A 9,724-nucleotide genomic window follows, 5' to 3' on the forward strand; every position below is an offset into this window, starting at 1 on the left:
ATCACTTCATGTGGACATGAATGTTATCAAGCAATTATGTAATGAAATATTGGTGGCGTGGTCTATTTCCCATCTTGAGAACTCCTAATAATACCTGAAATACCAGATGAGAACATTTGTTAGAATAAAAATTAAGGAAATTAAGGGAGTGGCAGAGACTATTGGCTGGTTGTCAAAAATTCCTCATCCACCTCATCATCACAGGGCTGTAGTTTGATGTCATTTCTCAGTCACTCTGTCACTCAAGTCTGACCATTTGGCAAGGGACTAGGTTTTAGGAAGAAGTATCTGTTTCTGAAAAAGGGCTTTTGAGTCTGCAGCACACTAGCTCCACAACCCCTTTCCATTTTGCTTCTGCAGTCTTGACATGGCTACCAGGTCTCCACCACGGAGATGGTGAGGAAGCACTGGGAGAGTGTGGAGTGAGCAGAGGGAAGGGGCCAGAGTATCCAAATCAACAAAGGAAGGAGAATTATACACATACTGGAACATTTGCCCTGAAGCTCTGCATGGGAGAGAAGTAAACTCTTAAGACATTAACTTGTCTTGAGCATCCCCTGTCATAGCAGATTAGTGTACCCTCAGTAATCAACAGAACAACAGCAAATTGTATGCTAAACAAACAGTAAATCATATGATATAATTATATGTCAAACTATAATAGTTTCATAAGCTGGATCCTGAGACCCATGAGTGAAATTAGCATTAGATGACAGCACTGATTCATCAGAAATATGCATCAAGGAGTTCCTGTCGTAGCTCAGTGGTTAATGATCCTGACTTGCATCCATGAGGATGAGGTTTGATCCCTGGCCTCACTCAGTGGGTTAGGGATCTGGTGTTGCCGTGATCTGTGGTGCAGGTCTCAGACGAGGTTCGGATCCGGCGTTGCTGAGGCCCTGGTGTAGGCTGGCCACTACAGATCCGATTGGACCCCTAGTTTGGGAACCTCCATATGCTGCCGGTGTGGCCTTAAAAAGAGAGAAAGACAAAAAAAAAAAAAAAATATGCACCAAGCAGAGTTTGTTTAACCCAGGGCCATAGGCCTTTATGCAAACATGATCATATATTGACATTTTAATTTAATAAATGGGCCAAAAATGTTGTATGGAAATACTAGGGTACTAAGACATGATGCAGTTCCATTTATTCTCGAGTCAGCAATGAAAGCCAGAATTTCATATGGCAACTGAAGTGAAAATACATAGTATTACACTTGAACATAAAGTGAAATTAGCAGTCCTGGCAGTCTTCAGTGGGAAGAAAAATGTAACACACGGATACCATTTACATTCATACTAATACAAGTACAAAACACTTTCTTAAGTTTTTGATTATCACATGATTTCATCCGTTACTTGTCAATATATCTTTTCATGGTCCTCCCAAGAATATTCCTGTTAGTGCCATTTGAGGGACTGGCTCCTAAAACCTCCTTACAGTGACTTTTCTGTACTTGTTGCCTTTATCTCTCATGAGATTCAATTTCATGTTTCATCTGCTTTCTCAATTTCCTGTTGTTAAATAGAAAAATGTGTTCTGATCTTCTAAAAAATGCATGGAAATCGACTTCACAAAATGGATATTTTTGCAGGATATAATCCGTCTATTAAGGAAGAAATTTTAAAAGCTAAAGATTTTAGTAATGATTTTGTAACTGCAGTGCTTTTAAATCACTTGAAAAAACATAGATGGTTGAATAAATGTTTATTTTATATTTTAGATTCTGTTGTTTCCTATGTTATATGGTGAAACAAACTATTTTGTAAGTATTTTATGTGGTAAGTTATCTACCAGGTAATGTCTTCTAAAATTTTAGGGCTAATTATTAACACAGTTATTCATCATAACAAGTAATTTAGGTAGGGACATACTTTTATTCTAGGTACACTCATAAGCTTGTGGCACTTAGTGAAGCATCTCTGTCATCAATATTACTAAGAGTTAAAATAACTCAAATGCACAGTTATTAAAAGACAGGGTCAGAATTCAAAACCAAGCTATTTGACTGTTGAACCCATGGTTTAAACACTACTCCATGTAGTCTCCCAAAATCATACTGATTTAATAAAAGACCATCATTTTACCCAGAAGGAAATTAAAGGTCTTAGAAGAAATATGACTTATCTAAAAATGAACAATGAAATGATTGTTTCTTTCCTTCTTAGAGCATTTCAGTAAGTCTCAGTGTCCCATAATATAAATTTAAAATGTAGGTATCCTTTTATTTAACAAAATATTTTAACAACAGTAATTTTAATAAATGATTTAAACACATTATTATCTGCTTAGTGAAGTGAATGCGAGAACTGGGATTGAAGTGTAAATATATGTAGCACCAGTATCTGCACTAACAAGCATATAGTTTACCATCAGATATACAATGAGGTATGTAATAATTCAAAAGGGTTAAAAAATAAAAATCTAAGAATTCCCATTTACACAGTGAGAACACAGGAAAGAAATCATTAATAAGACTTTTTCAACATCTTAAATGACTTTTGTCACTATGCTATGTCTAGACTTTTGTGTACTTCTTATTTAGAAGTGACCAACTCTAGATTTGAATAGAGTAAAACAGAAAAAAACTGTCTTTACCATGAAAAATTTTATGGAATTATTTGGTGTCTACACAGCATTTCTCTCTTTGATATTTCTACTCTTAGCTGGAACATGCAGGAGAGAGACATCAGACCCAGTGCCTAGAAAGACATCTTAGTGGACATGAGTGGACAGTAACTCCCTTGAAATCTCCTCAATATCCACACATTGTTCTATTATAACCTGGCTTTGGGGAACATTTCACTTTTTTTTAACAGGTGAACATGTTAAAAAGTTGCAATATTCTCAACTTTTCCACAATGCATGGCTCCAATTGTGACAATATTTATCCAACCACTCCCCCTCTGCAAACTGACCACTGTTATAGGTCCAGGGTAAGGATTCCTCAGTAGACATCTGGCTGGGGTTAAGTTCAGAGCAGCACAGTTAGTTGGCCTACCAGTTAATAACACGTGGAGGGCATTTTAACCCCAACTCTTTGCAGCTCTGTTTAGTATGTAGGATTAAAAATTGTTTAGCTTAGCCAAGTGTTCCCTTGCCAATTACCAAAGCCACACAAACATTCAGTCTCGCTATCCTGTTATATTTACTTTGATAAATTATAGCACAATATCCTGTTTTCAAATATTATCTAAGGTCAGTATTGAAGCCACTATAATTTTAAAGGTTGAAAATGTCATACCTTTTAAAATGTCAAAAATACGTATATTCTTTTCCATCCATCATCAGGGCTTGTGCTTGTGCTTGTTCTCATTCTGCAAAAGCAGAAGCATGTTACACACAGCTTGGTTTGGCTGTTGTGACTGATGATGACACACACACCCACCCACCAAGAATGTATAGGTAATTGTTTACATAAATGAGGTCTCTGGGGAAAGCAGGGCACACCTCCAAAGGATATCTGAGATGGCTTAAGAGCAGAACACTGGCTGAGGTTTTTATTATGGTAAGGGGGAAGCGTCGTGATGAAAGTTTCCACAGGTATGTAGGGACTTCCTATTTGAACTTCCTACCTGCATCCAGACTTTCTATCAGTCTGGCCGGTTGTGGGACAGAAGGGAAGTGGGAAGGGTGAGGATTAACAACTATCAGCAATCAAATATCAATAACTGGAGTCAGACCCCTTCTTCTATTCTTTTCTCTTTTAAACAAATATGGAGGAATACTAGTACTTTTGATTTTACCACCTAGAGACACATGAGAATAAGCTACAAGGTGGAAAGTTCAGAGATGTGTGTCTGGTAAGAAACCTCACTCCTGAGATGCCTGCAGGTCTCAAGTGCTTGGACAGCTGGGCTTTCTCTGGACAGGACTCCCTACAGGAGTCCTTCAGGGAAGCCCATCAGAGCACCCCATGTCCAGGTGTACAGCAAAGTGATTCAGTTAAACAGTTAGACACTTTTATATGTATATTCTTTATCAGATTCTTGTCCCTTATAGATTATAATAAAGTATTGAATATAGTTCCCTGTGCAATAGAGTAGGTCCTTGTTGCCATCTTTCCTTTTTCTCAAGGTGAGTTTGTATCCTTCCTCTTGTATTGAGCCTAGCTATCTCCTGTGAATATTACTTCTCTCTTATAGCCCAATCAAAAATGCCTTTTAATTTTCCTCTACAGCACATCCTTTGCTCCACATCCCACAGGAGGGAGGGTAAAGGTTTTGCGTGTTTTTCTGCAGTGTTTCAGGGGACTGTGGGTCCCTGCCGCCACCCACACAGACACACACGACAGTGACTGTGCCATCTGCTACTCCTCCTAAGAGAGATGATGTTTGTTGTACTGAAGATGGCAATTTTTGTGTGGTAGAAATTAGCTTGATTTTTAAAAACACTCCTGTATTTTTCCACATTCCTGATTTCTTAAATTTCCTAATAACTAATATTTTTCTTACAACATCAATACACTTACATTCTTTCAAAAATATAGTACAAACAAAAGATAAATGATTAACTATATTGTCCTTGTATATGCCCTTGAAGCTATTTTTCATACCATCTGTTTTGAACAACCGACTCTTAATAGGCATAATGAAAATAAAGACTAATTTTTGTAAAATATCCCGAATCTTCAGAGGATTTACAAGTTCTGTTGATTTATCCTCTATGCTCTTTCCTAAGGTCTAAATGTAAAAGAGCTTGACTACTATATTTGGAAACTTATTTTTCCTTCACCCTTTATTGTGTATTTAGCAGGTTTCTATGTCACAATTAGAGTATAAAGGGTCACATTTTAAGACAATTTAAAAATTTTCATGTGCTTTACCTCATATAAGATGTGCTCACTTTAGCAGCACATGTACTAAATATTTCAAATATGTAACTGTGCTGCTGCTAAATATTTCAAATACGACAGTGCTGCTGTGATCAGCACATGTGCAGCTTAAAACGTGGAAGATGAGACTTTAACCTCTCCTGTTCTTGGAACACGGTGTAAACATGTCTCACACCCGCTGGAAGACACCCTGGCTCGTGTACTGACACTGACTCGGATAAATACACAGCTCCCAACTGCTCGGCCTCAGAAGCCATCCAAGCAATTTTAAAATCAATTTGGTGTTTGACAGGGAGCCATTGCAGTCCCCACAGGAAAGCAGTGACATGCTGAGGCCATTTAGTGTGAATAAAATTCTGACAGCAGCATTTTGCCGAAGTTGAGCTGTTGTGCCTCTTTTTTTTTTTTTTTTTTTTTTTTTTCCCCTAAAAGACCATTTAAAAGGGACATAATGGTGGTCTAACCACAGGTTAAAACAGCAAAATCTACTGTCTCAACATCAGCGGGAAGGCTGTTGGTGGATGCTTTCCGTTTTTAAGGCAATGATAAAATTAGATTGTTGTCAGAGATCTGAAATTATGATACAAAGGCAAAGGTTGATTCCCAATTAGATACCAAATGTTTGGCATAAGTACAATGTCCACTGCCATTAAATTTACCAAAGAAAGGAAGCTTCGGGAAATAAAACATCCAAGCAATAATTTTAATCTAACCATTCTGTCATCATTGTCTATGTCATTTAATACATATTGAGTAATAATAATATGAAATCAATGTATTTCATTCTACATATACTTTTAAAAGTCCATGACAATTTTATTTGCATTTAAATTACCACTATATTTTATAATCAGTCTTATCTGTTGTAGCGTTAATTCTACTGAATGCTAGACATTAATATTACCTCCCCTAACCTTTCTAATTCTAGTCTATATCTTTTCCTTTTCACTTCTCAGAGGACCATTGCGTTTCATTCATAGATGAATGCAATAACACTGCTACAATAAAACCTTTTGCTCTCTGTCTTTAAAACACTTAGCTTTAATTCTAAATGGTCTGAAATATTTTACAATATAACCGTCTTTGGCAGGCAGTTTCTGATTTGAATATGTTATCAGTTTTCACAACACTAAACTACTGTCAATCAATAGAATGGAATAAAGATGTGTATGTCTGTCTGTGTGTGTGTGTGTGTGTGTGTGTGTGAATAGATAGATAGATATGGAAGTAATTAGAAAAAAATATCTTTTAGCTTAAAAAACACACATACAAAAAATCCTCTCAGAATGAATTCAATTTAGCTAATGTATATATTCTACACATAAATAATATCTTTCCTCACATTTCTGTCACATGAGGCAAATGAACCTGGTGGGAAAAGTTCAGTGTAAGGAATAAATCTCTCTCCTTTTCTCTCTCTTTCTCTCCTTCCCCCCCACCCCCGAACCTCTCTCTGAGTACACAGGGGTGGCATTATAATGGGGAAGGTAGCCATAGGTAACACAACATGGTTAGACTAGAAAACAAGTAGGTCTAAGGTAGGTTTTTGTCATTATCTCCAATTGATCAAAAGCCTATTAATTTTAACACTATAGATATACTACAGCCACCTCTGAGCCCCTGGTATTATTATTACTTATTATCATTCATGTCCACTCTGAAGAGTGTATCTGATACTGAATTGTTTATTTAATTTTGGAAGGCAAATATATTAGTTGATTTGTTTTATTTTTTACTGAGATGAATTTCACATATGATAGAAAAACCATTTCAAAGTATAGAATTCAGTGGCATTAGAATATTCACAATATTGTGCAAATACCAACTGTATATGGTTTCAAATAATTTTCATAACCCCCAGAAAACCCATATGTGCTAAGCAGTCTCTATTCTCTATTTCCTGCCCCATGAAGCCCCTGACAACAACCAATCCATTTTTGGTCTTTAATGCTTTTTCTATTATTAATATTTTGTGTAAATAGAATGGTATAACATGTGATGTTTTGTACATATGTTCTTTCACTTAGCATTGAGCCCATGCGTGTTGTAGCATGCATCAGTACAGAATTCATTTGTATGGTTGACTAATGTTCCATTGTATGGGTATAAATGGAAATTTGTTTTTCCATTCATCTTTTGATGAACATTTGGGTTTTTTTCCACCTTTTGGCTATAGTCAGGAGTGCTTCAGTGAGTATTTGTGTCCAAGTATTTGAGCTCATGTTTCAATTCATGTGCTCGTTGGCCTTTTGTTTATCTTTTTTGAAGAAATGTCTGCTAAAGTCCTCTGCATGTTTTTAACTGGATTGGTTGTCTTTTGGTTGTTAAGTTGTAAACACTCCTCATATAGTCTAGATCCTAAACTCTTTTCAGATATATGAATGGCAAATACATTTTCCTACTCTGTAGATTGTCTTTTCATTTACTTGATAATGTCCTTTGGTGCACAAAAATTTGTCTGTTTGTTTTTATTTTAATAAGGCCCAGTTTATGTTTTCTTTTGTGACACGTGTTTTTATCATAGTATCTAAAAATTTATGGGTACATCTAAGGTCATGAAGATTTATTCCTCTGTATCTTCTAAGAGTTTTAGGGTTTCAGCTCCTGCATTCAGGTCTTTGATCCATTTTGAGGTAGATTTTATTTACTATGTAAGGTATGGGTTGCTTCATTCACTAGCAGGTCAAAATCCAGTTGGTAAAGTACCATATATTGAATAGAATATTCTTTTGCTTTGAATGATCCTGTATCCATTTTGAAAATAAACTGGCTATACATATATATGGGTTTATTTTTCACCCTCGCTTCTATTCCATTAGGTTATTTGTCTATCCTTATGCTAACACCACTGTTTCGAGTATGATAACTTTTTTTTTTTTTGTCTTTTTAGGGCTGCACCTGCAGCATATGGAGGTCACCATGCTAGGGGTCTAATTGGAGCTGTTGCTGCCGGCCTATACCACAGCCATAGCAATGCCAGATCTGAGCTGCATCTGCGACCTACACCACAGCTCATGGCAATGCTGGATTCTTAACCCACTGAGCGAGGCCAGGGATCAAACCTACCACCTCCTGGTTCCTGGTCAGATTCATTTCTGCTGCGCCATGATAGGAACTCCATTTTTTTTTTTTTTTGGATAACTTTGTATTAAGTTTTGAAATAAGAAAACATGGGTCTTCTAATTTTGTTCTTCTCTTTCAAGATTGATTGTCTATTTATGGCTCCTTGAAATTCTATATGAATTAGGGACTTTTTCATTTCCACAAAAAGGTCATTAGAATTCTTATAGGGATTTCACTGAATCATAGTCACTTTAAGTAGTTTTGTCATCTTAATAATATTAAGACTTCCAATCCATGAACATGGGATGTCTTTCCATTTCTTTATGTATTCTTTAATCTTTTTCAGCAGTGTTTTATAGTATTCATCACATAATCGTTCACTCCTTTGTGTAAGTTTATTCCTAGGTATTTTATATTTAAGATGTTATTTAAAAGGGGAGTGTTTTCTTTTTTTTTCTTTTTTTAATTTTCCCACTGGACAGCAAGGGGATCAAGTTATCCTTATATGTATACATTACAATTACATTTTTTCCCCACCCTTTGTTCTGTTGCGACATGAGTATCTAGACAAAGTTCTCAATGCTACTCAGCAGGATCTCCTTGTAAATCTATTCTCAGTTGTGTCTGATAAGTAAAATAGGAGTGTTTTCTTAGTTTCCTTTTTAGATAATTTACTGCTACGGCATTTAAACACAACAAAGTTTTATGTATTGATCTTTTATCCTGCTATTTTGCTGAGCTATTTTTTTAGCTCTAATAGTTTGTGGTTCCTTTAGGAATATCTATATCTATATATATCTATATATAATCATGCTACCTGCAAATAGTAGTCCACAGACAGGTTAAAACAGACAAACATAATTCTTTGATAATAAAGTCTGCTCTGCTTCTTCTAGAATAGAGTTCATGGTCTCACACTGGGAATATGAGCTGCTTTCTTCAATACCATTACAAAGCTAGGGAGAATGTAGTACAGGGGCAAACAAAAACATTTTATGCTCTCTTACCTTTTTGTAAGTTGTCTTAAAAATTTAAGTGTACACCTGTGTGCTCTAAGCCTTTGACTACTTTTCATAGTTCTGCTAAAGTTGATAATGACAATTTTTGCTCAAATGTGATGTTTCTGTGGAAGTACTAGTCCTTAGAGCTACCTCTATTTGTTTGACTTTTCATGGCAATGAAAGATAGTTAAATTTAGATAATATTAAGCAAAAAAATGTGTTTCCCAGAATATTCTTTTGTTAACCAGAGGAGTTAATCTGTGAAGAAAACTGATCCCACCAAGTAACTGCAGAGAGAATGCAAGCAGCTCTAGCAATCTCAAAATCTCAAAATAGATTCATCAAGATAGTGTTGGAGTTCCCATGGGGCAGAGTGGGTTAAGAATCCAGCATTGTCATTGCAGTGGTTGGGTGGCTGCTCTGGTGTATGTTCTATCCTTAGCCTGAGAATTTCCACATGCTACAGGCATGGCCAAATTAAAAAAAAAAAAAAAAAAAGGCGGGGGGGGGGAGGAGTTCTCTTTGTGGCTGAGTGGGTTACAAACCTTACATGGGTTTGATCCCTGGCTTCAGCTCAGTGGGCTAAGGGTCCAGTATTCTTGCAGGCTGTGTGTAGGTCGCAGACATAGCTCAGATCTTGCCATTACTGTGGCTGTGGTGTAGGTGGGCAGCTGCATTTCTGATTCGACCCCTAGCCTGGGAATTTCTATATGCTGCAGGTGTGGACAAAAAAAAGAGAGAGAGAGAAATGTTGTCATCATAGTAATTCAGATTCAATTTCTTTACATCTAAGTGTGCCTGTTCAATATTTAAATTCCAAGGATTA

Source organism: Sus scrofa, chromosome 1, assembly GCF_054392235.1.
Source record: "Sus scrofa isolate SSC_HxYL_T2T_F1_AM1 chromosome 1, Sscrofa_HxYL_maternal_Yorkshire_Landrace_v2.0, whole genome shotgun sequence".
Classification (NCBI taxonomy): domain Eukaryota; kingdom Metazoa; phylum Chordata; class Mammalia; order Artiodactyla; family Suidae; genus Sus; species Sus scrofa.